Source organism: Ambystoma mexicanum, chromosome 1p, assembly GCF_040938575.1.
Source record: "Ambystoma mexicanum isolate Mex_15411 chromosome 1p, UKY_AmexF1_1, whole genome shotgun sequence".
Taxonomy (NCBI): domain Eukaryota; kingdom Metazoa; phylum Chordata; class Amphibia; order Caudata; family Ambystomatidae; genus Ambystoma; species Ambystoma mexicanum.
Genome location: NC_090921.1, coordinates 42395078 through 42422944, shown reverse-complemented (window position 1 = coordinate 42422944; position 27867 = coordinate 42395078). Strand labels below are relative to the sequence as shown.

The 27867-nt window shown below is 47.1% G+C and overlaps 1 long non-coding RNA gene across 1 annotated transcript; it reads right to left on the bottom strand.

Moving 5' to 3' along the window:
* On the bottom strand, nucleotides 1–27867 carry LOC138565843 (uncharacterized). The gene is made up of 2 exons (XR_011301657.1): nucleotides 27733–27867; nucleotides 1–2365 (listed from the first exon to the last, which is right to left on the bottom strand). It is a non-coding gene; the product is annotated as an uncharacterized lncRNA (long non-coding RNA).

The following is a 27867-nucleotide window of genomic DNA, read 5'->3' as shown; positions in this document are numbered from 1 at the left end:
TTGTAAAGATTCCCAGAATCTTTATTGCAAAACTGAACAGTTACAAAACAAAGTACACAAATAGCTATTTGGCCGTCAGTATCCACAGAGAATACCAGCAATTCAATGTGGGCAGTGAACAGGAATTACCATCTGGACATCAGCTCATTTATAGTTTTTTGTAACGATGTGCAGCCTTTCTACATGTTAATCATACATGTGACTAGGGTTCGTGCCAGGTTCATTTCTAATTTACATATCGCGTACATACGGATTATTCCTAATACATTTTACTGGCAGCACACAATGGTAACAATATAGTTTCTGGATTTAATCTATCCCTCTCTATACATGCATTACAATGTAGGTCAACAGATGTTTGCATACAATGTTTAAACAGTATTGTATTCACGGGTTAACATTGTTGATCCATAGGTCAACGAAGGACAAGGTCTACATGACCCTAACATGTAGCCTGCAGGCAGGTTGGACATTAACTTGCCTACAGAGGTTGAGAAGGTTAGGTAAAAAACAAGAGACCATTGGTCAGCCATTTTAGGACACAGGGTGACTTTGCAGAGAGATCCTAAAATGGCGGATTTAACCTAAAATGGCGGCTTACATTGATTTTAAGGTCAGGACCTTGTAACACGAATTTCTTCGCAAGTAGTTTACAAGCAGCTTGGCGTAGGCCAATATACATATATTTATTGCAATAAGAGGCATGAAGTAATGTTGCCGTTCGACAAACCCTCCTTTTGGCCTATGCCAAGTGCTAAACTATTCCTGATCTCCTTGCAAACAACTCCATGTATCATTGTCCATGCACCCTGAATCACTGTGAGAAATATCTATTGCCATCAGATCAGGCAGTACTAATAGTGAATACCCCCGGTAACAAAAATCCCTAATTAACAAATTCTCTTTCAGTCCCTGGGTAACCATGGAAATGCTATATTACCGCAAATAAAGTAGACAGGTTCGCCTACATACAAAGGTCTGTTCTCACTAGTCAAATTCGCAACATCGGCGCAACCTTAAAAAGTCGTCCATTGACCGTGTCCCATTCCTCTGTATGCAGGGAGAAACTGAATCGGGGCTGTGATTAACGATGTAGGAAGGAGGCGTGGCATCCTTATGCCTATTGAAGTCTTTTTAAAAGAACTTGAAGACTGAAAAAGATGGGACAATCTATCCAAAGGCCTAACAGAATCAACATTTGATTTATTCCCATTTGCAGAGGGCAAGCGTCCCAGGGAAGTAACAAACACGTTTCTAAAAACTATTCAGATTCGTACCCTCAAGATTCCGAGATACCATCCTTTTAACGGCCAAAGAATAGTGCTCTATGAGAAGCATAGCATGCAGTTGTCAGAAATAAAGAATGCATATGCCAACCCAGCCCCTTAGCCCCGTGTCGCAGTAAATACGAACAAATCCAACACTTAGACCTTTTAAGAATGAAATGTGTAGTGTTCACGATAAGTAATAAAGTGTTGTTGGGATAACTCTATGCTAAGAATCTCTTGGAGACAAAGTATGTAAATATATTTTTTAAAAAGTAGGGACAGTGGGTACACTTTTTCAGTAGGTAACATATTTTCAAGCGGATGCTTTTTACTTCAGGTACCAAAATTCCAGGGCAATGACTGTTATAAAACCATTCAACATTATCACTAAACAATAATACGTCTTCAGGGCCCACACATTTGAATGTTCATTTCCGTAGCAGGTCACACAGTCTCTTATCAATTCTGTACAAGCGGAAGCGGCTGCAGGCATTGTAGTCTTCAAACGAAAGCACCATTGTTATTTTGCTGGCAACCCCTGCCGCGTGTCTTCTCAAGTCCTTTCACAACCCTTGCCAACAGAATCCCCTTTACACAAATGATTGGGCCAAAAAGGCAAGCCCTTGATTACTTTTCTTCGAAGGCACAGCCGAACCGTGCAGTAGGTCTATTTCCTTCGGCGCAGATCGTACCTTGCGATCCCTGGTACCAAATGATCTGTAGCACAACATGCCGTCACTTCCCGTTGGAAGCGACGGATCCAAAGCAGGATCTGACGCAAGATCCGGGACAAATTCGACAAACAAAATCGTCGGAGAGTGTGGAGGCGAAATGGCTGTTCCCCCCGGCTTCATGGGCTATGGGTGAGTCTTCGATACACTCTCAATGCTATTTACTGCTAAGTGATCTTTGGTTGCAGTATTGGTAAGGGGTTCTGTATCTTCTGTAACGTGTGGCACTGGGTGTAGAATCTTCTTGACGTAGGATGCGTGGATCCAGTGCTTCGGGTTCTCCACTCGCACAGTAGGTTGTGTGACCAAAAAGAGCTTGATGTGGGCCCCGTCAACGGAATGCGAGGCGAGGCGGATTTCTCGCATCTGTTAATAAATCAAAATATACTTTTTTAAGTCAACTAGTCACAACGTTTAATACAAGACAAATACTACACATACATTTTACATTCAATGAGCCTCATTACACGGAAGGCGGTAAGGGTTAACGGTCACCGGTAATGGTACCGATGACCGTTAACCCTTACCGCCTTACTACGAGGTCCCTTAGCGGGTTGGTACTTTAATGCCTACTTTTAGCAGGCGTTAAAAACCAACCCGCTAAGGGACCTTGGTGCTAATTACGGCACCGCAAATTTGCGGTACCATAATTAGCACCTTCCCCATTCCCATTATGCCCTATGGGGCAAAAATGGGAATGGGTAAGGGCAATGGTGGAAGGGGGAATTACCGCCCTGCCAACCTTGGAATAGGGCGGTAATTCCCCTTTCCACCAAGGCGGTGCCGGTATTTTACCGGCATGGACCAAGGTGCTATTAGCACTTTGGTCCACCGCCTACCGTGTAATGTGGCCCTTTGTCTTTTTGATAAGTTTCAAATACTAACTGGCCTCCCCTCCTTGCTTTCATTCAGATAAGTTTTTACGCCCCCCCTTTTGGGGGGGTCATCTATATGAAGAATAGAGCAGTATTTCAGATTACTAAGGATGTCCTATTTTGTTTTACCCAGAGAAGTTCTAATATCTTACAGATGTTTCTTGATCATTGTGTGAATGAGACCACGAGCCATTGTGATCACGACCCAACTCCTTTCTTTATCACAATCCGCCAAACCCAGTACTCCAGTGTCTAAATTCTCTCGAAGTGGCATCAGCTTGCATACCCCTTTACCAAATCAACCCCGTCATCTATCATACATATATTTGTGGATAGTTTCCTAACATACATCTCTAGATGCAAAAAAATAATAATCTGTTTAGCTATACTGCCAGCAAAAGCATTTCCTTTCCCCACATCCTTTGCTACCCTTCGACGTTTTATGCACTTCATGATTACTAGTTGGGTAGAAAATGTGAGTGCTGAGAGTAGCTAAAACCCTCAGGGTACCATGCTGACCTCCTTGTTTTTCCATTTCCCATACGAGGTCATGAAACCACGTTGTACCCTTCGTCAAGCCAAATCATAAACCACTTCAAAGGTATACCCGTTACTTACAAATATTTATTCTAAATTTGTTTCTTAAAATAAAAGAAAGAGAATTTTACAAGCTTAATTGGTGCAGTAATCTCTACAGCCTGCGCAGAGTTATGCAAGAGTTCTCCTAGCTTCCATGACCATGCCTATTTTGATGATGGCATAAGTAGTAGTGGAGGTACCATCCAGAAGTTTCAAAAAAATGGGAATCATTGAAAAGACAGCTCCCCTTGTAGATCGTTCAGAAGGTACAAATTATTCAAAGTAATACGGTCTTTAATTTCTTAGTCTACGGTGTAGAAAATGGGCATATGACATTTCGTCATTGCAAGCAATATTGATTCAACTGAATTTAATATGCAACACCTAAGTTTTGGGTATGCGGCACATAAGATCAGTTCGTAATTTAATGATTGTATGAAAATAAGGTGTTGCATTCTATGTTCCACTTCATGAAACATTTACAGAGTGAGGTGTTCTGTTGGGAAGAGGGAATATGGCCAAGAACCAATTCCACACTCTGCATTACAAATGCAGCAGCAGCTTTCAAGCAATTCAGCAAAAAGCGCATGCAACAGGATCAAGAATGGGGGAAAAATACCGCACAGTCTATTCTCCCACCCTTCCATACTCCTGCGTAACACAGCCAAAAGCACATTCGTCACATCCATACACATACAACACAAAGGCCTTACTGTACTTTGGTGTGACCAAAACTAGTACTGAACACAGTGCAGTCTTGAGCAGCTCAAAGGTTTTACTGGTGTACCAAGTTCTATGGAAATGACAAAAGAAATGCCCCTCTTTGTCAATTCCAACATTGGCTTTGGGATCCCCTATCTTATAGTAAGAAGCTACACCTATCACGGTACTAACTTCCTCCTATGTATTTTGGACAGACATGCTAGCAATGCTTATATTCATGAATTTATTCAGGCGTCAGGCGTCATAATCCCTCCTTTGACAGGATATAGCCTACACAGGCGATTTCCTGTCAACAGTACTAAAGACGCTTCATATATGCTTTTGGATGAAGCCGTATGTTTTATGTTCTACTAACTGAAAATGAAATAGCACAGTAATCTCTTCATAAACACCTTCCAAATCTGTAATTAAAGGGAAAGAGAGAAGGTCGTCAGAATATTACACAGAAAGAAAACTGAATGAGCGAACAGTAACCTTGAATGTGTTAACCTTTCCTTTCAAAGCCCTACTATAATTACTTCAAGCAAAATTACACTATTCGTTTATACAGAAATGCCAAAAAGAGGCATTTTTAAGAGTTAGTAGGAACAAAAGGCAGCGCTACACTCTCTTACGTAGCGCATAAACTGATAATGAAAACGGAGTGGAATCGCTTCTTCCACTTTCCTGTACTCCGATGGAATCGAGCTATTTGCACAAATTTTTCTGCAAGTACCTCAATCACTCCCTGATGCACAAAACAGAAAGCTATACACTTCGGTATTTCTCCATTAAATTATTGACTATCTGTTTGTCTCCATGGGTTTGTTGGAGCGTTGTAAGAACTTTAATGTCACACAGGGGGGGGGGGGGTCTAAGTGATCATGATATCTTGGAGGCATCATTTAGGGTGCTATTGGAGCCGGAGATTTGTTGTCTGTCCCAGAATGTACTTCTTAATTCTGTGGGAAACAGACTGGTGAGATTTAATAAAGGGGGACAGGTCCTGAATAAGAATCTAGCAAAACTATGCTGAAAAGTTTTCTGATCAGGATCTGTCCCGGCAGTGTGCTCTGCGAACTTTCGTGTATCTGCGCTGGTCTCTCAATCCCCCGAATACTAGGACACAGAAGTTTAGGCTACCTCATGTACATTATCTGGATTTACAAATCCTGGAAAAAAAAGAGAGAGAGAAATTTGCTAAGACTTATAAAAAGAGAGTATGAGTTCAGTGAATTTCATTGTAAAGAGCAGACTAGGATGACAACTCATATAGGAATTAGTTGAGATCTCATAGGGATATGAGATTGCAAAAAGACAGGGAGGAAATGCTGAAGGTCACCTGCCTCAAGAACTCACAAAACTTTTGGGCTTTGTTAAATCCAATGGGCAATCAACCGCAGGATGCAATAATTCCAGAACAAACCAGGGTTGATCACTTTGATAAAGTATATCTTGGTTCTGCATGCCTTGAACCAAGGAGTCTTCCTGTATCACCTTGGGCTCTCAGTTCCTCGATTGAGGAGATTACAAATCTAATAATGAAATCCTAAGCATCTCAAGCTGCTGGCCCTCCGGTCTTACTGATGCTATACTAAAGGCCAATCCACTAGTTTGGGCTAGATTGCTGAAGGGCCTCTTTGACCAAATTGTGCAAACCAGAAGTTCCCCAGAGTCCTAGAAAAGTTCCATCATTGTACCCATCTTTAAACATGGTGACCGTTTGGCGGCATCTAATTACCACCCGATATCGCTTTTGGATGCGGATGGAAAACTATTTGCGGGGCTTGTTTTAAGGGTCCTTTAAGTATGGGCTAAATAGAACACGTTTATTTCTAAATTTCAAACGGGGTTGAGAAAGGTCTATCCACCTTGTTAAATGGCTTAGTCCTGAGCTGTGTCACTGCGGGATGTTTTGTGAAGGATGGGAAACCTTTGTTTGGAGCATGGGTTGATTTAACCAAGGCATTTCATGCCATCAATAGAGGTAGGCTTTGGGAAAAGCTGAAAAGTTGGGGTATGCCGGACAGCTTGCTGGCAATTTTGATCGAATTACATCAGAACTCTACACTTTGTTATGTTTATTGCATTTGCATAGTGCCTTATGTACCATTCGTATGATCTCAAGGCGCTGGTAGGTTGAACACCCTCGGGAACCGCGGTTCAAGTCAGGTGAGAGAGAGAGAGTCGTAAAGTGCGTAGGCGTACAAGTATGTGTGCAGCTGGCGTGGTTGTTGCATGATAGCTGCTTCTTAGCGGTAGGTGTGGTGCTGAGGAGATCAGTTGAATGTGTTCTGTCTGGGGGGTGGACATCCAGACTGAGTTCTGGCTGCTTTAGGCCTGAGGAGACGCCTAAACTAGCCGGTATGTGCTAGCTAGCTGTGTTTTATTAGGAGGATGGGTAGTTTGATGAGTATTGTTAGTATGAGAACAGCTTTACCGAATGTTTCATAGTACTGCTGTGTTCTAGTTGAGTGGTGGTGTATAGGAGAGAGTAAGCATAGTAGTGTGATATTGTGGTAAACAGTAAAGTGTATGCAACCAGGCACACTCAATGATGTTGGGAATACCTTCAAAATTCAACTTTTAACACAGTGACGTTATTAGTGCACACTTTCTAAGTTCAACTTTAACACAGTGACACTATTAGGGCAGACTTAATGATGTTGGAATACCTTCTATAGTTACGCTATTAGGACACACTTTCTGAGTTCAACTTTAACACAGTGACGCTATTAGGGTATACTTTCTAAGTTTAACTCTAACACAGTGATGCTATTAAGGCACACTCAATGATGTTGGAATACCTTCTACAGTTACGCTATTAGGGCACACTTTCTAAGTTCAACTTTAACGCAGTGACTCTATTAGGGCACACTCAATGTTAATGTTAACGTTATGGAGAGGTAAGGTAGAGTGGCGAGGGCTTTCTGGAGTAGAGTAATTGCTCTACACTCCACCCATGCCACACTTACAGTTTTGTTGGTGTCTGTTCACTGCTGGCTTCCTTTGCTTCCCCTGCAGACACCTGCTGACACTTTCTGGAGCCGTCTCTGTTGGAGTCGTCCTTTGCCTAGGGTTCCTTAGCCGTAGGGCTCCACGGGCAGAGGGCTGCCCTGGGAGGGTTGGTTAAGGCAGGTGGTCTGACCAATCAGGGGGTGTGTGGGTGGGGAGGGAGGCGGGCGGGCAGGCCAATCACAGGGGTTCAGGAAGTGGAAGCGGGAAGGATTCCTGGAGGGGATACAGTTTTCTAAGCGGCACAGGGCTAAATGGAAGGATTTCACGGCCCACAGCAGCAGTCAAGCTGTAATACACTCACCTTGCAGTAAATTCAAAAAGAGGCAACTGTGAGATGCTGCCACTGACTAGGTCTGCAAGGCAGTTCAGGTGGACCAATCCGGGTGGGTGTGGGCGAGGAGGAGGCAAAGGGCAAGCCAATCACGGGGTTTAAGGAAGTGGGACCGGGAAGGATTCCTGGACTATGACCAACTGTGGGCACAAGCTCTACAGCCAACATTGTGCGGCCCAAGACAAATGTTGTAGTCAAACCGTGGCTGTGGCTGGACCAGCACATACAGGATTTAAAGCAACACACCCCATATGTGGTTTTTATTTCAACTAGGCTATTTCACCGTACAATGTTTAGGCAGAAAGCACTATGCTTATAGAGTAGCCACGTGCCCATAGCATGACTCAATATGATAACGCTCTTTTTTACAGCCCCAGTCACAGAGGTCCAGCATGAACCTGCCCAGGGCTTCAGGTAGTGCAGGAGCTCTAGAATAACCCTGCAACAGCCTTGGATAACCAGTTCCCAAGCTGCTGATAGTAGAAGGGAAGCAGAGCAAACCTACCCGCCAGCCTCACTTGTTGGCAAAGCTACAGGCCAAAACAAAACTGCATAGGAGTGCAGGGGGTGCCCAAGCAGTTACCTCTATGCAGGATTCAGCAGCTTCCCCTGTAAGCCCTGCCCCGTTAGGCCCAGTTTTGCTAATTGTGTGTCTTTTGGCAATCAAAAATAACCCATTGCACTCAAAACTACCCATTTGTCCTACAAAAGTGTGAACGCCTTTCCCTCTTCAAACTCTGTGCAGATCATTGTAAACCTGTTGAAAAGCCTTACACGGGTAAAAAGGTTGCAAGCTTCTAGCCACTGGACCCCTTCAGTTCAACACATGCACAAAGCACACCATCTCTTACTAGTCAACTGTCACTCGCTATTGAAAGTTTTGAGGCCTGCATATATAGCGCAAAGGTTCACTATAAACTTCTCCCAACCTCAGTGATATAGCTCGCGTAGTAGTCTCTTCCAGCCTCAATGCCAGATTTAGCATGTAAACCTCTCTTCCAGCCCCAGAGCTCACGCATTCAACCTCTCTTCCTGCCTCAGTCCCAGAGCTCACATATAAACCCCTCTTCCAGTCTGAGTGCCGGAGCTCCAGTATAAGGAACAAGTTACTTACCTGTAACTGTTGTTCTCCAGCATGGGTCTGGCATGGATTCACATGCTCATGAATATTCCCCGTCGTCAGGCCGGGAATCCTCGGTATAGAAAAAAATCAGTATCAGTTTTGTTTCTGATCTGTCTTTCTTAGTAGTAACCAGTCACTGGTCTCTGGGTCATACTGCCCCCAGCCAATGACTGCCCTCTCCCTAAGCCCCGCCTCTGGCAGCCATCCTCAGATTTGGTAGCACGTAAAGTGGCAGTATGACCAAGTGAAGAGCCGCAGAGGGGTAGGCGGGAAGGTTCGCATGTGAATCCATGCCAGACCCATGCTGGAGAACAACAGTTACAGGTAAGTAACTTGTTCCTTCTCCAGCATGGGGTCTGGCATGGATCCACATGCTCATGAATAAGAGAATACATAGCAGTACACACATGCACAACCACGGGAGGTGGCAACAGGCTCAACATTAAGCAATACAACAACTCAACATTAAGCATCTCTTACCTCCTCACCAGGCTCACCTTAAGCGAACAGGTTGCGCAGCACTGCTTGGCCGACCCTGGACTCCTCCCTGGAGTCCCGATCGACGCAGTAGAATCCTGTGAAGGTGTGCGTCGACCTCCACGTCGCAGCCCTGCAGATGTACAGCAGGGGCACACCAGACAGGAACGCCGTGGTAGCAGCGATCGCTCTGGTCGAATGGGTTCTCGGACGGCCGGGCAGCGGTCGGTTTGCCAACCGGTGACAATGCATCATGCAGCCGGAGAGCCATCTGGAAATGGAAGTCTTCGAGAGAGCCTTCCATTGATTCACAGTCCCAAAGTTCACAAACAGCTGTGATGTCTTCCGAAAACTCTTTGTGCGGTCCACGTAGAGCTGGAATTCTCGTGAGCGACTTGCATTCGATTTAGTTCCAATTAGATTTTGAAGTCGAGCAATTTTCTCATCCCATTGTCTTTCTTTCTCAGTATTTTGTTGGGTTAAAGCTGTAATAAAACCCTCCAAAAAAGTTACTTTGGTGTTTGTCATGGCTTGTAGTGCTAATGAGTCTTTCATTGACTCATTTATTGACTCATATAGCTATACGAAGGGTGCCAGTCCCACCGTAATTGCAGACATGATCGTTACAAGATCCGTTTTTTTAGTTGGAGTATCTTTGGGAAGATTCCCAAACATATCGCTGGATCTTCTATTTGGGTTCTCAAAGAGAACAAACTTCATCGCTGGGTGTAAAGGAGCCAAAAAGTGATGGTGTAAACGATAGTTCCACTAGGCATACCCATCGCTCTGACCATCTTGAACTTGTCCTTCCTGAGGAGTTTGTTCAAACCGCGCAAGTCCATGATGGGTCTCAATCCCCCGTCTTTCTTCGAAATCAAAAAATAAGGGGAATACCATCCCTTGTTCCTCTCCTCTACAGGCACCAGTTCTATGGCGCCTTTCTCCAGCAGGGCTTGAATTTCCTGCGCAAGGAGCGGATCCAGACTCTGCAAAGAGAGGTTCCCCGGTGGATTGTCGCGAGGCCTGTGCCGAAAAGGAAGACAGTAGCCATGGGTTATGATCTCCAGAACCCACACATCTGAAGTAATGGCTTGCCACTCTACAAGATGCTGCGCCAGCCTTCCCCCAACCGGCGAACCATGGGACATGGCCTCATGACTGAGTGGGAGCGGCTGCGGCGTTACCTGAGGGCAAAGAGGCAACTGCCCGAGCGGCCTTCGCACCACGGGTACCCTGTCGTCCACCTCTGGTACCCCTGCGTAGGCCCCTTTGACTGCCAGCTCCTCTCGCTTTACTGAAGGACGAGTAATAGCGAAAGGAACCACCCCTCCACTGCTGTCCCCTAGGACGAAAAGGCAGAGGTTGGCGAACTGCAGAGCCCAACGACTTCGCTGCAGCTTTTGAAGTCTGCAACCTATCAAGGCTCTCGTCAGCCTTGCTGCCAAAAAGGTGTTCACCGTCAAAGGGCATGTTGAGGAGCCGGGACTGCACATCAGGAGCAAACCCCGACTTCCGCAACCACGCAAACCTGCGTATCACGGTGCTCGCCGCCATGGACCTACTGACGCATTCAGCTAAGTCCAAACCCGACTGAACGGACTCACACATGGCATCCTTACCATCCTGGACCATAGCAAGGAAACCATCCCGTTCGTCCCCTTCGGGAATATGTTCAGCCGCTAACGCAACACAGTTCCACAGAGTGCGCGTGAAATGAGACAAGGCACAAATGGAGTTGGCCGCCTGAAGCGCCATACCACCAGAAGAAAACACTTTCTTCGCCCAGCCATCAAAACGTTTGTCGTCCCTATCAGGAGGGATGGTAGGGTACGACGCCTGCTTTGCCGGGGCCGTGGCCGCCTGCACCACCAAACTCTCCGGAGTGGGGTGCCTGGTCAAGTAGCAGGGATCGCTACTGGCTGGACGGTATTTTCGCGACAAGGATCTGCCCACCGCCGGGAGACTCTCCGGAGCAGTCCAAGACGCCGCCACCCTTCTCTGTAAAGCCATATGGAACGGCATTACCGGGTCAGTTGGGGGACCAACATCAAGGATGTCCGTCAGATCATCCAGCACAAACTCCCCTGGGGGAGCAGACCATCCCAAGTACTCAGAAACCCTAGCCATAAGGCGCCGGTACGAGGAATCGGCATGAGAGCCAGGCTCAGGCCTACAAAACTCCACCTCCGGAGAGGTGTCCAGTCCACTGGCATCATGCAGTGACTGCCTCAAATCGTCAAACTGACTATGGCCCGAGACAATTTCATCTGGAACCTGACTAGGAACCAGGCCATCAGAATCCTCATCCGCCTCTGAAATATACTCCAGGTGGCGAAAAGAAGGCACCCATGAGTGCTTGCTCTTAACCAGAGCCTTCCTAGGGGGTTCTCCCGTGCCACGGGGTACCTCCGACACGAAAGGCGTCGATGGCGTCGAGCGAATCGGCGCCGGCATCGAGAGAACCGGCATCGGCGCCCAGAGGATTGGCGTCGACGTCGAGGAAATCGGCGTCGACGTCAGATGCAGCGCCTCCAGCATCGGCGGCGTCGACACAGCCCTCGAAGCCGGAGCCCCGAGCGTGTCCCTCGACGACCTGAGCGTCGATGGCTTCGACGACTTCCTCGGAGCCGGAGCCTCGAGAAAGCCTGTCAACGCCCTCGACGCCTCAGACATCGATGTCTTCCACGAAGACCTCACAGGTGCACACAGTCTCGAACGCGTCGAGGACCGGGACCTGGAATGGGTACGTCGAGAACGAGTCTCCTTGTCTGACTCTCCCGTGACTCGTGCCGACCACTCTTGCGAGCGGTGTCTCTCGACCTCTCACAGCCGACCCCACTCGGGGGCGCGGACGGCTTAGTACCCTGCGACTCAAGAATCGCCAGCATTTTCTTCCCGAAGGAAGCCCATTCCTCCGGCTTCGCACGGCTGGTGGGGTAAGCAACGTGCCGGGCAGAGTCCTCCGAAGAGGACCTGGAAGACGAACGGTGTTGGTGCTTCCGAGAATGCCTCGAAGAGGCTGAGGAGTGGCGAGACCGACTCCTAGAAGGAGACCCACGAGACTTCCGACGATGACGCGGAGAGTCACCCCTCGAATCATCCGTCGAAAGCCCTGCAGACTTCGACTTCCGGGGCTTGGACACCCGACCTACCGACAACTTCTTCTTACGTTCGCGTAAGGCTTTGGACGTGAGCGACTGGCAGTCGATACAGTCATCCGTGTCGTGGGCCTCCCCGAGGCACCAGAGGCAGGCGTCGTGCGAGTCCGTCACCGACATCTTGGACCCACACTCCCCGCACTTCTTGAAGCCCGGACGCGGGGTCGAAGACGAAGTAGAAGACATCTTCCCACGAAGGATTTTCACAAAACGAACAGGTTCGAAGAACCGAGAAGAACAGAACTCCAAAGAGTCGAGGCGTTTAACCGAGAAACACGAAGCAACACGTTCGCGGAAAAAACGGAACTGAGGCTACGGGCGTCGTGCGTCCTACTTATCACATCGGATGACGTCGGACGTTGGAGGAGGTCCTCGACGACGGCGCATCGACGTCATCGACGCAGGACGCAGACGCCAGGAAAAAAGTTTCCGAAGCAGCACAGCTGTGGTGATTACATGTCATAGATATGGAATACGTCGGAGGACCCAATCCCCTCGAAGTATACATTGCCTTCATAGACTTGACGCAAGCTTTTGACAAAATCAGCTGGCTGAAGCTATAGTCCAAACTTTCAAACTGGAATTGCCCGGGGGAAATCCTAGAACGGATGATTGCACTCCATAGGGACACGAAGCTGAGAGTTCGTCTAAGTAGACAAGGAATAATGTCAGACCAATTTCCATCAGAACGTGGCGTGAAGCAGGGCTGTCCGCTCGCCCCGGCCCTATTTATTGAATTTTTGGGCGACTTTCAATACACCCAACCGGCGGTAAGAGCTTTCCCACCAAAAGTGGGAAATACTTCAATATCCGGACTACTCTACGCGGACGACCTGATCCTCATGGATCAGACCCAAATAGGGCTTCAGCGCCAATTTAGTAATCTGGCCAAGTACATAGACAAAAACGATCTGGAAATAAACATCGCCAAATCCAAAATTCTGATCATGGGGAAAAATCAATCAACTACAAATAACAACGGACGCTGGTTTTTAAACATGAAGATGGAAACTGTTGCTAGCATAAAATATTTGGGAATAATGTTTGATGCAACGCGTTGGGAGAAAGCTATTCACTTGGCCCTGTGGACACAAAATCAAAACATTAACTACCCAAACCAGACTAGTAGACCGGAAATACGGAACATTTTCCTTACTACCGGCAATACAATTTTACAAGCAAAAGGTGGTTCCATCGGTAATTTATGCTATGGACGCTGCCCTGAACATCCAAGACACGATATGGCCAAAACTGGAAGGTTTTCTGTGGAAAGCAGTACTGGGCCTTCCCAAATCGACGTCAATTTCAGTCATTAGACGTGAACTGGGCCTACTATCGCTGAAAGCTTCAGTCAAACAAAGTCAGATAAGACTTCTGCAAAAAATCATCTCACCAGATACTCTTCCAATATATAAATCGATTCAGAAGGAACTTATCCAAGGACGTTGCATCGCCCTGAATAAATGGGAACAAAAACTGCAAATAAAGCTGACAGACTTAGCCTGCACGTCTGAGGATTTAATGCAAAACCCTAACAAGATCAAGAGAAAAATAGCCCAAGACGACTGGATCCAAACATGTGAAGCAACTATGGCAAACAAATTACTTGCCCACTTACCTTCAACGACACATAAGCTGAGTTTACCTCTGAACTACTGCATAAAATTCCCTGATAAAAGACTACAGAAAATATTTATGAAGATGATATTTAACCTAATGCCAACCCAAGAAATTAAAGCTATCCGGACAAAATCTCTATCAAAAACATGTAGACTAGGCCCAGAGACACAAGCGGTGGAAACCGTAAGGCATTTACTCCTGAACTGTGCCAAAACAGCACATCTGCAAGAAGCTTTTCTGTTACTCTTAATGTATGACGCAGCACTTCGAGAGGAGGACACATGGTGGTGTCGCCTGGTTGCAGGTGAAAAGACTAAATGGTCTACAGGAGCAGTGAAGATTTTGGAGGCCGCACTTAAACTAACGATAGAGACTGACATTCCACCTAGTATTACTTAACAAAATTCTACTTTTCTTTGCGGCTTCTTCCTTTATCCTGTGCGATTTACTATGTTTCTTCATCTTTACGCTTTCCCTGCACTACTTTTTTTTACTCTGTGTGTTATGAGAAATTTTGTTTTGATTATAAACAAGTAAATAAAAAAAATAATAAGTGAGATCCCTAAAACTTTCCTCGTCCCTTTCTATGTGTGATAAACCTAGATTTCTTTTGGCAACGTATCTGAGGAGGTCCCTAGATCCTGGTGTGAGAACTGACTTCCTCATATTTAGGTTGAATATACTGCCAAACCTAGAAATCCTACATGTGAGAGATGGAGAAGCTTATCCATCTGACATCTGCCAGGGATGTGAGCTGGGACTTAAGCGCTCGATCCAACATGTTTTGATTGAATGTCCAGGCACTTGGGCCATAAGGGCCTCTCGATTGAGTAGATTTGTTCATAAAACTAACTCCTTGGAATCCCCAGTGTTTTGGGAGAGATTAGTTTCACGTAATGAGGTTTTCCTCACGACAGAAGTGGTAAACCTTCTCAGGTCTTTGAAACTCATGGATAAGACTGGTTGTGCACTAATTGAATGCAAGTCAAAGGACTGATAGAAGAGGTGTTGTAAAATGTTAAAGGCTTTTTGCTCTTTCTTTTCGGATTAGAAGCAATTTATGCATAACATGTAATTGGTAATGATCTGTTTTTCAGGTTTTTATTTGAACAATGTTTCTGCATAATAATGCTTAATATGATTTGATTTAGTTCTTGGAATTTTAATACTTCATGGTTTTCCTAAATGTAATGAAAGTGTTCTGTTCGCGTGTTTCCAGGTAAAAAAGAATTGTCTATGGCTAATGCAGGTAAAATAAAAAAAATAAAAATGTTTTTCCCATACACTCATTTATTGTAGTAGTTTAAGAGCAGACAATAGGTTTCTTTAGTACAGGCCAGTTTAATTTTGACTGACACGGCTAGGACTGTTTTGTTTATTATGTGATGGTAGAGCATGCTCCCAACTTTAGAAGTTAGGACCAGATAAGAGGTTATCCAACCCTTATGTTCAATGAACCTCCATGAACATTGAATCTCTTGAATCCTGTCTTCACTTCTGATACCATGCCTCCCTTACATATGGTGTCAGGAGTGGAAGGAGACTCAACTGAAACAAGCTGGGGAACCCAGAAATTTGGAGAAAGGACAACATCCTTGCTACCGAGTTAAAATGGGAGTTGTGTTCCAACCTCTTACGTACCAGGTCATTTTACCTTTCAGAAAGAATGTTGAGGGCAACACTGATCACCTTTTTTGCCCCCAAGATTGTTCTTTACAAGGGAGAGACAAGATGATGGTCTCTTTGAGTTTAAAAATAACCTTCCCCACCGGCTTGCCCCTCTATATTATACTACGCAGGGGAGGAAAATTAATAATACTACCTCTTCTCTCCTCTGGCGATGAACTGAAATTTGTTCTCTTAAATTTCTCCGCAACTCCTGTGAAGATCAGCAGGGGTGAGATAGTGGGGATCCTGGTATATGGGATCTTGTGGGAGATACCCTCTAATGAAATGCAGAGAGAAACCAAAGGAGAAGGCCCAGATACCTCTTCTTCTTAAAATAAAATCCCAGAAACTTATCTTTACTGTTCAATGGGAGAAATGGTAAGCGGGAAAATGAAAGGGAAGTCATTACCACAACATGCCAGACTCTCCCACCCAGTGTTACCGTTAAAACATTTCTCACTCACGAAAAGGGAAAACCAAACTCCACTACAGTGTAGCGTTTCAGACAAAGGGCCTGATCACGACTTGGGCGTTACCGCCGGTGGTATTACCGCCGGTGGTAATAGCCCTACCGCCGAACTCCCCGGCACTAATAGCGCCGGATCACGAGTTCAGCGGTAAAGTAATTCCCCATTCCCCATTCGGGAATGCCCCATTCCCCATTGGGCTCAATGGGGAAAATTTGCGCTCTTACCGCTGGCGGATTTCCCGCTGGCGGTAATAGCGCGAATCTTCGGCGGATTTCCCCCCAGCTAAGAGCTGATTTGGCGGACCCTTAAATCCGGCGGTATTAGCGCTACCGCCGGATTTAAGGGTTACCGCCAAAGTCGTGATCAGGCCCAAAGTTGATGACCCCATCAAATCTATGGGCCCGGAGAGAATAAATCTGTGCCTGGAGGAGGCCAGGAACACTGAACAGCCAGAAGCGGTAAATCCTTCCAAGCTGCTAAAAACTCAGATATACTGTTTTACCCTTCTGAAAGGGAGATCGAGAGTGATCAGATACAGAGTCAGTACTTAGGGAAATGAAACCCTAGTTCTGAGGTTTCAATATTTGTAAAGAACTTCTCCCCTTGGGAAATAGAACCAGACAGCCAGGACTTAAGTGGGACTTCGAAGTGCGCTCGGTCGCTGCACTCCCCTTAACATATTTTAAAAGATACTTGCATTGTATAAGCAAGATCAGTTCGAAAGAAACTCGGAATGGACATGGAAGAAACACTTCCGGGTGGTGTTCGCATAGGGAGGAGAAATAAAAAGATAGATTGAGAGCCGGTCCAAGCCACCGGTCTCCCCTTCAAGTCCAGGCACTCTTGGAGCCATGACAAGCGGCTTAAAAGGAAAGTAATGAAAAAATAAAGTATCAAAGATATGACAAATAAAATATTAAGTGCTAAATACAAAGAAAAAAAAGAAAATGAAGTGTTCTATGCATCTATGGAATCAGCAAACTGCAGGGTAGATAAACCCTGAAGTGATCAGTCCGTGAAAAACTCGGAATGGATATGGAAGAAAGACTTCCGGCTGATGTTCGCGTGGGGAGGAGAAATGAAAGACAGAGGGCCCCTGACAAAGACTTGACGTTCAAGCTAGTATATTCCTACAGGTATTACCGGCCTCTGGAGTAAGAATGAGCCTCCGAATTACCTTCTTCACATAAGCAACACAATTTGTCTTTGTCAGGATGAAATGCCACAACTGAATAATTTTGAAGAAATGTAACTCCTCTACAGCAGGTTTATACAGTTCTTTCTTTAGCTCCTCAGACAACATAATTTGTCTTTGTTAGGGCCACTTTAAAGCACTTCATCAGGCACCTAGTTTACGCCCACACTAGGCCTATTACTTCAAAGATTTGCCATCCGGGTATACTCCCCTGCCCGAACAGCGTTTCAAAAACCAGAACGTGCTTCAGCGGTGACCTTCAGCTTAGAACAGCTTTACAACTGCTTCACAATGTTCGTTAATATAGCTTTGAACCTTTAGCAACAGTTCAGGGAAAACAAGATTCACATTGGTGCTCTTTAATTCTCCTCTGCAAGTTATGCTCCTCTCCTTCTGAATAACCTTTTCCAGAAGCGCAGCCTTTTTGCCACTTTCGTTTCCCCACTGCACAAGCAACCAAATACTGACAAGGATAGAGTCTTGTTTTGTTTCTTTCTTGTGTGAGAAACCTGAGGGTGTTCTCACAAATAATCTCAGAGGATCCCTTGTTCAGGTGGCCAGGGAAGGGCCATCGTTCTTGGATCCCAACCCTGGGGGCAGACAACCGAGGGAGGATCATCTGGGTGGGAGGTCCTTGGGGACTGAGGGACAGCTCCTTAAGGTGAGACATGGTATTTCCCCATACCTTGCCCCAATCCATCCTACCCTCCCTTTACTTTCATGGGATATTGTCATCAAGACCCCATCTTACCCCATGACTTTCCCTCAAAAGGAAGGAAGATGGAGAAACCCAGTTCTATCTATCACTATAATCAAGAGGTGAGAAAGGGAAGATTAGAGGCGGGTGAGAAACCAGAAGGTGTCTCACCCACTAGTCCCCAGGGATCTGTCATCCAGGTGGCAAGGATACGTCCATCGCTTTTGGATCTAGTTCCTGTGGGTGGAGCAGTGTGGGAGGATCACTTTTACCCCATCCTACCAGGTAGGATATGTAGGAACTCTACCCCTCCGACCCCCTTCCTGTTACAGCCCGCTCTGGGGAAAAAGACTCACACCTGAGCAGTGTACCTGACATGTCCCAATAAAATGGTCAGGCGAGGTCAGGCAATTGCCGAAAATCATTCATACCTGACTTCCATTAAACTTCCCCACATGGACAAAATGCAGAGCATGAAAGCACACTCTGCGCGATACAAAACACATGAAGGAACAGCAGTTGGAATCGGCAGCTGAATGCAGGGAGAAAGATGGCAAACCACAAAGGGTTCGCAAGGAGAGAAATACCCTTAACCTTTTCGACACACAACCATTACTTTCAAGAAAACTTCGACAGTGAAAGCGTAAGGCCAGGAAACTTGCATGAAAGAATCCTTCATTGTGTGTCAAAGATACCAGAGGCCCTCCCGCGTGGCTTACCAAGGTGGGGAGGAGCAGCAGCAGCCATGGTATCGTCCTTAGCTCCAAGAACAAAGGGAGCACCAGCGAGATCTACACAGCCAGTGAGTTGGGGAAACCAATGCAAGACCGGTCTGTGTTGAAGTCAAGGTTGCAAGCAGAAACATTGTATAATGAGCGCTGGAACGAACATTGGTAAACGCGTGTGATGAAAGGCGCAAGTAAAGCTACACTACTGATGAATGTTTGAACTTGAGTAGGAAAGATACAAGACTGTTGACAGAGTGGTCCGGCACCATGAATGTGCTCAATCGAAGTTCTCTGTAAGGTATCCCACCAAGAAAAACGAAAGTAGAAGTTTGATGAGAATAATTGTATGAAGTGAATCGAAGTGGGCCTGCGACGGTTTAAGCGAAACCCATCACATATTAGAAAGTCTTTGATCATGTTATCAAAAGGATCTTAGCCCAAACGAGGGAGATCCACATCAAGAGGATCTGAGGCTGAATGAGGGAGATACATGGTCCGAGCCCAGACGAGGGAGACCAAGTGTGAACATTGTGATAAAAGGGGGTCTCAGCCTGAAGAAGGGAGACCCATGATGAACCTTGAAAGCGAGAACTTGTGCATGTGCGAAATCCTGATAGGAATGGAACTTTGAGATTTGTTTATTACGACAGACCCTCTGCAGTAAGAGACTGTTATTGGAAAAGAGGCTTTGGCAGAAGGCCTTGGTGTCCATGCTTTCAACTGTCTCCTCATGGCTGAGAAGCCAGAGTGTGTGTTAAGCTCGAATATGCCACCTTGCCACATGCTGAAAACATGGGGAAGGGAAGCCAACTGCTCAACTATCCTGACATATTATTTCATGAACACCTTTCCTTTTTGTATACAATATTGTCCCACACTATTTTGTATTTAGAAGTAAGGATTGGCAATAGGTTTATTAGTATAGGGACCTCATTACGACCCTGGCGGTACAGAGTGAACGGCGCTGTAAAAGGTGCCGGCGCCGTTCACTCCGTACCGCCGCATTACGAGTTCCCCTCGCGGGACACGGTAAGCACGCCTGGGAAAACCAGGTGTGCTTACCGGGTCCCGCGAGGGGAAGAGGGAGCAAACAACGGGCCATCTCGTAATGGCCCGCTGTTTGCACCCTCTCCCATTCCCATTCAGCCCTATGGGGGCTGAAATGGGAATGGGGAAGGACCGTGTTCGGGTCCTTGGAGGGAGGAATTACCGGGCCTTCCAAACTCGGAATGGCTCGGTAAGTCCTCATTCTGAGGACCCGGACCCCGACGCGACTTCGTCGGCAGCCATGCCGCCAATAGCGGCATGGTTACCGCCGAACTCGTAATGAGGGCCTAGGTCTTTTTATTTTGGCGGACTCAACAAGGACTGCGTTATTATTATTTGATGGTTGTAGCTTGCTCCCATCCTTAGATTTAGGTTTAGATAGGCGTTCAACCAACCCATTGAAGTTCCATAAACACCCTTGAACTGTGATCACTTGGGTCTTCACTGTCTGATACCATGGGCCTCATTACGAGGCTGGCGGTAGCCATGCCTGTAGTACAGGCATGGCTGCCGGCGATATTTTTTTTCCGGTGCCCAGAAAAGGGCAATTGCCTGGTCATTACGACCTTGCCAGACCCGGTAATTGCCCTTTTCTGGGCACTGGAAATAATTGTTCCCCATTCCCATTTGAGCCTATAACGCTCAATGGGAATGGGGAAGGTGGTAGCACCGGTACCGTTTATTACGATACCGGTGCTACCATCATGTACTGCTCGTGGGTGCCGGTACGGCCACCAGGTCAGACCTGGTGGCTGTAAAGCCACCCGCGATCAGAACTCGTAATTTGCCGGTATGGTAACAACGGTACCAGAAAGCTTACTGTTATCGTTGTTACTGTACCGGCAAACTCGTAATGAGGCCCCATGTCTTCCTTACAGGCGTCACACATTTATTATCAGAAACAGAACATCCTCCCCCCGCCCCCCACCATTCTTACAAAACCAATACTGGGGCAAAGAAGAGGCGATCAGGAGGAATGAGGATTACCCATAGAAACAACATGGGAATACAAAGTGAGGCCTACCATGTAACACCAGTAGACTTGACAATTACTTCAGGTATAAAAGGTGTGATTCTGCCAAGAAGTTCGAGCAAGCTGGGATTGCTGGTTGGAACCTGAAGGTAGCAACACAAGAAGCCTGGGAGGACCGGAGGAGAACGAGATGCTGAGACGCTGGCCCAGTGTACCAGAGGGGTTGCGGCGTGGTCTCCGTGAAGCTGGAGGAAGGCGAGGTGCTGCCTATTGGCCACGTCCAGGCCAGTGTTCATTCCCCTGGGACATGTGTTGGTCCCAGGGATGTCTGAGGGGCAGGTGGTGAGACCCTGACCTCATGCCCATATCCCAGGGATCTGCTTGCCAGTACTATGCTGCCTGGGTGAGTCTCTATGTGAATGAGAGGAACCCAGCAGCATGAGGATGGTTGAAGCGGGAGTGGTGGCTTGAAGGAAAAAGCAGAAAGTAAAGTGGTAAACGGAAAGAAAAAGAAAGCAAGGAAAAGCAGAGTGTGCAAGGGGTGCAAAGCGAAATACAGTAAAGTGAGGATGCACGCAACCCGATGCAGGCAAGGGGGTGCAAGCGACTTGACAGATTGAAAAGCAGAGTAACAGAAAGCAGAGATAGTGTGCGAGTGACCCGAAACAGGAGAGAAGGGTGTGAGCAACCTGACAAGAGTGAAAACGAGTGAAAGAAAGCAAAGAGAGGGGTGCAAACAACCAGAAACAGGAGAGTAGGGGGAGAGCACCCACACAGATGGGAAAAGTTAAAGATAAAGTGAATGTAAAGAAAGGGTGAGAGGGACCCAAAAGCTGGAAAGGAGGCTACAGAAGACTTGCACCCTGAAAAGGGAAAGTGCAAGAGGCACGATATAAAGAAAGGAAGGTGCAAGAGTACCCAACTAAAGAGCAGAAGGTGCCAGGGGCATGATAATTTCAAGAGGAGTGTGCAAGAGGCACGGCAAAGAAGAGAGCATGGTGCAGGTTTGCACCATGGAAGGAAAGAAAGGTGAAAGAATGTGGGGCCTTCACAACAACACCATATATGGCACTTCCACCCAACAGTCGGTCAGGGTGAAAGGATAGAGTCAGGGCTTCCCAGGACTTTGGGAACACAAGGTAATAGGTAATAGAAAGCAAGATGCCACAGGGGCCATCTTGTTTTCCATCAGGAATCAACTGATTCCAATGGCAGGGCCTGGGGATCCCCAAAATGGAGGATACTCAGCGCACCTGTCAAAGTCAGCATGGAGCTGCCAACAGCCCATACCCTGCTCTGTGGGCCACCCATAGGTGCCCAAAAACATACACTAGGGGCACAGGGCTGTACCCCCACCCATGGGTGCCACAAAGGTTCACCAAACCAAAAGAGAGAGAGCTACACCGCCAGGAGTCCCACATGAACTCCTGCGTGGAAAATACGACAGAACACACGATAAAAAGGCAGTAAAGGATAAGGATATGGAGGCCCTGTCCCTCCGATGCATTTCCAGCATCACAAAGAGAAACAAAGCCAGAGTGGAAAGGAGCACAAGAGGCAAAGGTGCCCAAAAGTCAGAAACAAAGAAAAAAAAAGAGTGGTCAGGAGTCAGAGTGGTCGTGCAAGGGAGGAGCCAAAGCCCAGCGTTTCAAAAGTCTCTGGCACTAACCCCAGGAAAGAACTGTGTGTTAAAATGGTGCATCTTGACAGGGTGAACTTGTGTGTGAAGCCAGAGGGGCCTAGGCTTGGGGAAGGGAACCCTGAGAGGCCCACAAAAGACATTGGGCCCCTTTACAAGTTTGGAGGTAGCCATGCCTGTAATAGATGCAGGCTACCTCCAAACTTGCGAAAAAATCCGGCACCCACGAATGGGCAATTACCGGGGTATACCGACCCGCCAGACCCAGTAATTGCCCTTTTGCGGGTCACGGAATCGCCCCATAGGTCTCAATGGGAATGGGGATGCCTGTAGCACCGGCACCAATCATTACCGTGCCTGTCCTACAAGCATTCTGTGCTCGCAGGTGCCTTCCATTCTGCCAGGTCAGACCTGGTGGAATGAAAGGCACCCGCGAGCACAACTCAGGGTTTGCCGGTCCAGATACAACATTACCGGCAAGCTTACCGGTACCGTTGCATCCGGACCGGCAAACTCGTAATGAGGCACATTGTTGAGTATGAAGAAGAGGGGCCCACGCTTGTGGAAGGGAACCCTGAGAGGCGCATCAAAGACATTGTTGAGAATGAAGAAGAGGGGCCTAGGCTTGCGGAAGGGCTCCCTGAGAGGCCCACAAAAGACATTGTTGAGCTTGAAGTAGGGCCTAAGCTTGCGGAAGGGAACCCGAGAGGCCCACCAGAGACATTGGGGGTCTTTACGAGTATGGTGGTAGCCATGGAGCAATTAGCTCTATGGCTGCCTCCCACACCGTGACCCGTGTCCGGTTTGTTGCAATGGGGACTTACAGGTCTAGTCAGACCCTTGCGGGATCGGTAAATCCCCATTGCACCAAACATTCCCCATTCCCATTTGAACCCCCATAGGGCTCAATGGGAATGGGGAAGGCGCTATTTAAGGGCCTGCTTATGACAGGCCCGTAATTAGCGGCCTAGTCCCCTAACAGGACCCGTGAGGTCCGACCACACGTCCCCAGCGATTCCCGTTAGGGGACCTCGGAATTGGGCGGTAAGGGATTACTGCCACCGATCTCCTTACCGGTGCCCAGTATCCCCGACCGCCCAACTCGGAATGAGGCCCATTGTTGAACACTGTAAAGAGAAGCCTAGACTTGGAAACGTGATCCCTGAGAGGCCCACAAAAGACATTGTTGAGTTTGAAAAAGAGGGGTCTAGGCTTGGAGAAGGGAACCCTGAGAGGCCTATAAAAGAAATTGGGCCTCATTAGAAGGCTGGCAGTACCCGTGCCTGTAGTACAGGCATGTCTGCTGCCGTTATTCATTTTTTTCCATTATGACCAGTCATAAGGGCTCAATGGGGAAGGTGGTAGCACCGGTGCTGCCGTCATGTTCTGCTCGCGGTTGCCGGTACGGCCACCAGGTCAGACCTGGTGGCTGCAAAGGCACCCGCGAGCAGAACTCATAGTTTGCCGGTACGGTAACAATGGTACAGTTGTTACTGTACCGGCAAGCTCTTAATGTGGGCATTGGGCCTCATTATGAGTATGCCAGTCAGGTAACAATGGTGCCGATAAGCTACCGGCACTGTTGTTACCGGACCGGCACACTTTGAGTTCTGTGGGCGGGTGCCATCCCTCCCACCAGGTATGAGCTGGCGGGCAGGACGGCACCCGCTCGCTGACTTTGACGGAAGCACCGGCACTGTTGCACACGGTGCCAGTGCTTCCGTCCTCCTCATTCCCATTGAGTCATATGGGACTCGAATGGGAACGGGGAGTAATTTCTTACGCCGCCTAGCATTGAGGAATTACCGGGTCCATCGGGGCTGTAATGTCCCAGTTATTCCCCAAAGCCAGGTGCCAGAAAAAACATGACTCTGGTGGCAGCCGTGCCTTTTTTACTGGCACTGCAAGCCCTGAGGTCATAATGAGGCCCATTGTTGAGTTTGAAGAATGGGGCCTGGGCTTGGGTAAGGGATCTCTGAGAGGCCCACAAAAGACATTGTTGAGCTTGAAGAAGTAGGGCATACGCTTGGAGAAAGGAACCCAGAGGGGCCCTGTTAGGGACAATTCTCATTTATGGCTAATTTCCCTCACCTAGTGAGTCCCCCAGCAGCTTTGCTGGACTTCTGGAGTTTATTTTTTTCCACTTGGTAAGAGTGAGAGCTTTTCCCTCACTCTTACCTGTGTTTTGCTATGTGTTTCCATCTGTTTTTGTGAGTGTGGACTCTGAAGTACACCACTTCAGTAGACCCCTTCTTTGTGTGTGTCACACAGCACCTTCAGTGCCGTGGCACAGGGTTGTCTTTGAGACTTCCTCGACTCCATTTCTGAGGCGACTACTGTCCCCCAGAAAAGGGTAAAGTTACCATTAACTTTACTTAGTCAATCTACCACAGATCCAGTACACCCCATCTTCCATGGAGTACTGGAAAGGGTTAACTCGTATCCCTTTTTATCTGTACCTCCAAGAGCATTGTTTTGCTTTTTTAACATTAAGACTTGGCTGGTGGCAGTGGTATCTACCCTAACTTTTGTTTTGTAAACCCGCTTGACCAAATCGTCTTTCTTTTTGCTCCGGTTGGGTTTATTCGCCATTTCGTTTTGTTAAAGTCCTTCTTGTGTTTTACTTTGCGCGGAAAACCAGGTTCGCCTTCTTTGTTCACTGTCTTTTGGCGGGCTTCTGCTCAGATCCTGGATGTCTAGGTGTGCTGAATGTGATGGAGGGGTGTAGTCACCCCCTTCACAGGATATCCTAGGAAACCCAAGCCGCACTTAGTCATGATTGGCCAGGGTAGTTGTCCGGGCTGGACAACCCCCCTGCTGGGTGATTGACAGCCAAGCTGCGTGAATGGGGTTTTTTTGCATAAAAGGCAGGTCTCTTGGGCTAGAAGTCAGAGTCGCCACTGGAACTGCAAGGAACCGAAGAGAAGCGGAGAGAACGACGGCTGCTGCAACTACCCCGTCCCGGTGAAGCCCTGCCGCAGTCCTGAGCTATCTGCCCTTCAATGACTCAGAGAAGATCCAGTCCGGAGTCTTCTTCCTTTGAGCTTGGTGGGGATAACCAGCTCATCTTCTTAAACCAGAGGATCCTCTTCCGTGGTCGAAATCGCTGCACACTGCTGTAGTGGTCCAGATAGCCACCTGGAGAGCCTCTACTGTTTTTAAGGAGCGGACCTTTTATTCCGTGTTGCTGCTGCCGGCCTCATCCCTGTGTGGTGCAGACCCCCTTCAGACGCCCTTCCTTCTCGATGAAGCTCCAGGAATCGAGGGTCTGCGGGAAACCAACAGGAAAAACTGCCAGGGCACCACCTGCACAATTGGAACAAGGTTCTGTGTTCTGTTGAGGAAACTGGGTGAATCCCTTTTCTTCATTTTCAAGGCTTGCCCTTGTGTCTTCCCTCCTTCTTATAACTTTTGCTTCTGAACATTGACAATATCGAAGTACTTTTGGATGCGTTGAATTGTGAACTGTCTGACCGTGTGATCTTCGGCAACTGGCCCTGCCATCTTTCGACTCTGGCTCCGGCCCTTTGACTTTTAAATTCCTGTCTCTGAGTGTTTCTTGATTCGGCCTGCCTAACCAAAATATTGCCTGTGATTTTTGCCTCCAATTACCTCTGGGTATCTCAGGTGCTAAGTGTGTTTTTGCCCCGGTAGCATTTCATGTCACGGATACGCGTTTGTTTAATAGACCGAACTGTCAAAAAGTGATTGCAATCGTATTCGCAGTAACGTGTTTTGTGCCTAACACCGGTTCATTCCAACACAGAGTACTTACCTTGAGACTTACCGTACAAAGTGAATTGGTTAGTTGTAGTATATTGAAGGTGTGGTTTTTATTGAAGTTTCATAGAAGTGTTGTGTTTATAACGAATGGTTTAAAAATAAATGTACTTATATTTTTCTACCTGAAACCTTGAGTAAGTGTTTGCTTGAGTCACAGTAATTGTGGTCCCTTTGTGTAATCTCTGCTACTGCTCATATACTCTTGAGATAAGCCTGGCTGCTCCGCCACTGCTACCACTATGACATAGTAGTACAGGATTGTACCAAAGGTAAAACTTGTATCACCACCTGTAGTCTTAATTGTGTGTAGTGGTCCCCCCAAGGGATTCTGCCTAACAGGCCCACCAGAAACATTGTTGAACATTGTAAAGAGGGCTAGACTTTGGGAAGGGAACCGGAAGGAGCAAAGCTCGGGAAGGGAACACCAAGAGACCCAGAGACATTGTGAACTCTATTGACCTACGGCAAGAGCCCTACATGGAAGGTTCTAAGGGCAGCCCTTTTGAATTCAACTTTTTTGAACTAGCAGAACTACACCTATTGATAAAACTACCTGAAACCAGCTGTGGTTTACATTTCCTTTTTAACCACCATTTTTCTTTAAGAAGATCCCTGATTACATTTTGTCTAAGAGTGAGGGCAAGCATAGTTTTAGACAGACAGACTTTGGTTTTAGACATATCGAAATTAACAGCCCTTAGAAACATCAGTTTAGGGAACCACCCCTTTAGAGTTAGGGCCAGTTAGGCATTCCACCAACCCAACAAAGATTATAAATAAAGGTTTTCGAAACTGTTACTTTTGAGTCTGTGAGCCTCATTCCGAGTATGGAGGTAATCATGGCGCTATTTGCGCCATGACTACCTCCCATACCGGTACCGAGTCCGACCTGGTTCAATGGGGACTTACCGATCCATTCCGACCTTGGAGGGACCGGTAAATCCCCATTGAAAATACCATTCCCCATTCCCATTTCAGCCCCCATAGGGCTCAATGGGAATGGGAAAGTACCTAGTAACGGTACCGCAATTTGCGGAACCGTTATTAGCTCTCTGGTCCTTTAGCGGCTCCCGCTAAGGGCGCCTGGTAAAACCAGGCGCCCATTGCGGGACCCGCTAAGGGACCTCGGAATAGGGCGCAAAGGGATTACCGGCACCGATGTCTGTAACGGTGCCCGGTATCCCTCTGCGCCCACTTGGTAATGAGGCCCTGTGTCTCTCTTAATAACATGCTTGTCACACACTTGGCTTTGGCAATGTGTGTTCATATCAGCTATTGTGATATGTTTCACAAAATATGAATAACAGGTTTCACAACCCTTGGGCCTTCCATGAATCCCCTTTTGCCCTGGCCAAAATCTGTTGGATTTGAATTGCTTAGGTTTTTGTTTCTCTTGGCTTGGGTAATAGTTGTATGCATTAGCTGTTAACAATGTTGCCCCATCGGGTTGTTGTATTCTCCATAAACTTATATGCTTAAATGTACAGTTATTTGGTTTTTTAACAACAACATCTTTCACTGCTTTCTGATAGTTCGGTATTCAAAATGACTGCTAACACCTCTTCCACTCATACAGGAGTGATAACGCCTGCCTTGAACACGCGAGCTGTCTCGAAGCACACAAGGTTCACTTTCAACTCGTGAACTCACCGGGTAAGTTACACACTTGCAATCATCTCGGCGTTCACAGGTCTTCCGCTTGAGTGGATCCTCGTGACCCGGCCATCAGCTTCTCCTGGTCTGCCCTGGATTGAGTGTTTACCCATATCTTGCGGCATATTGCAA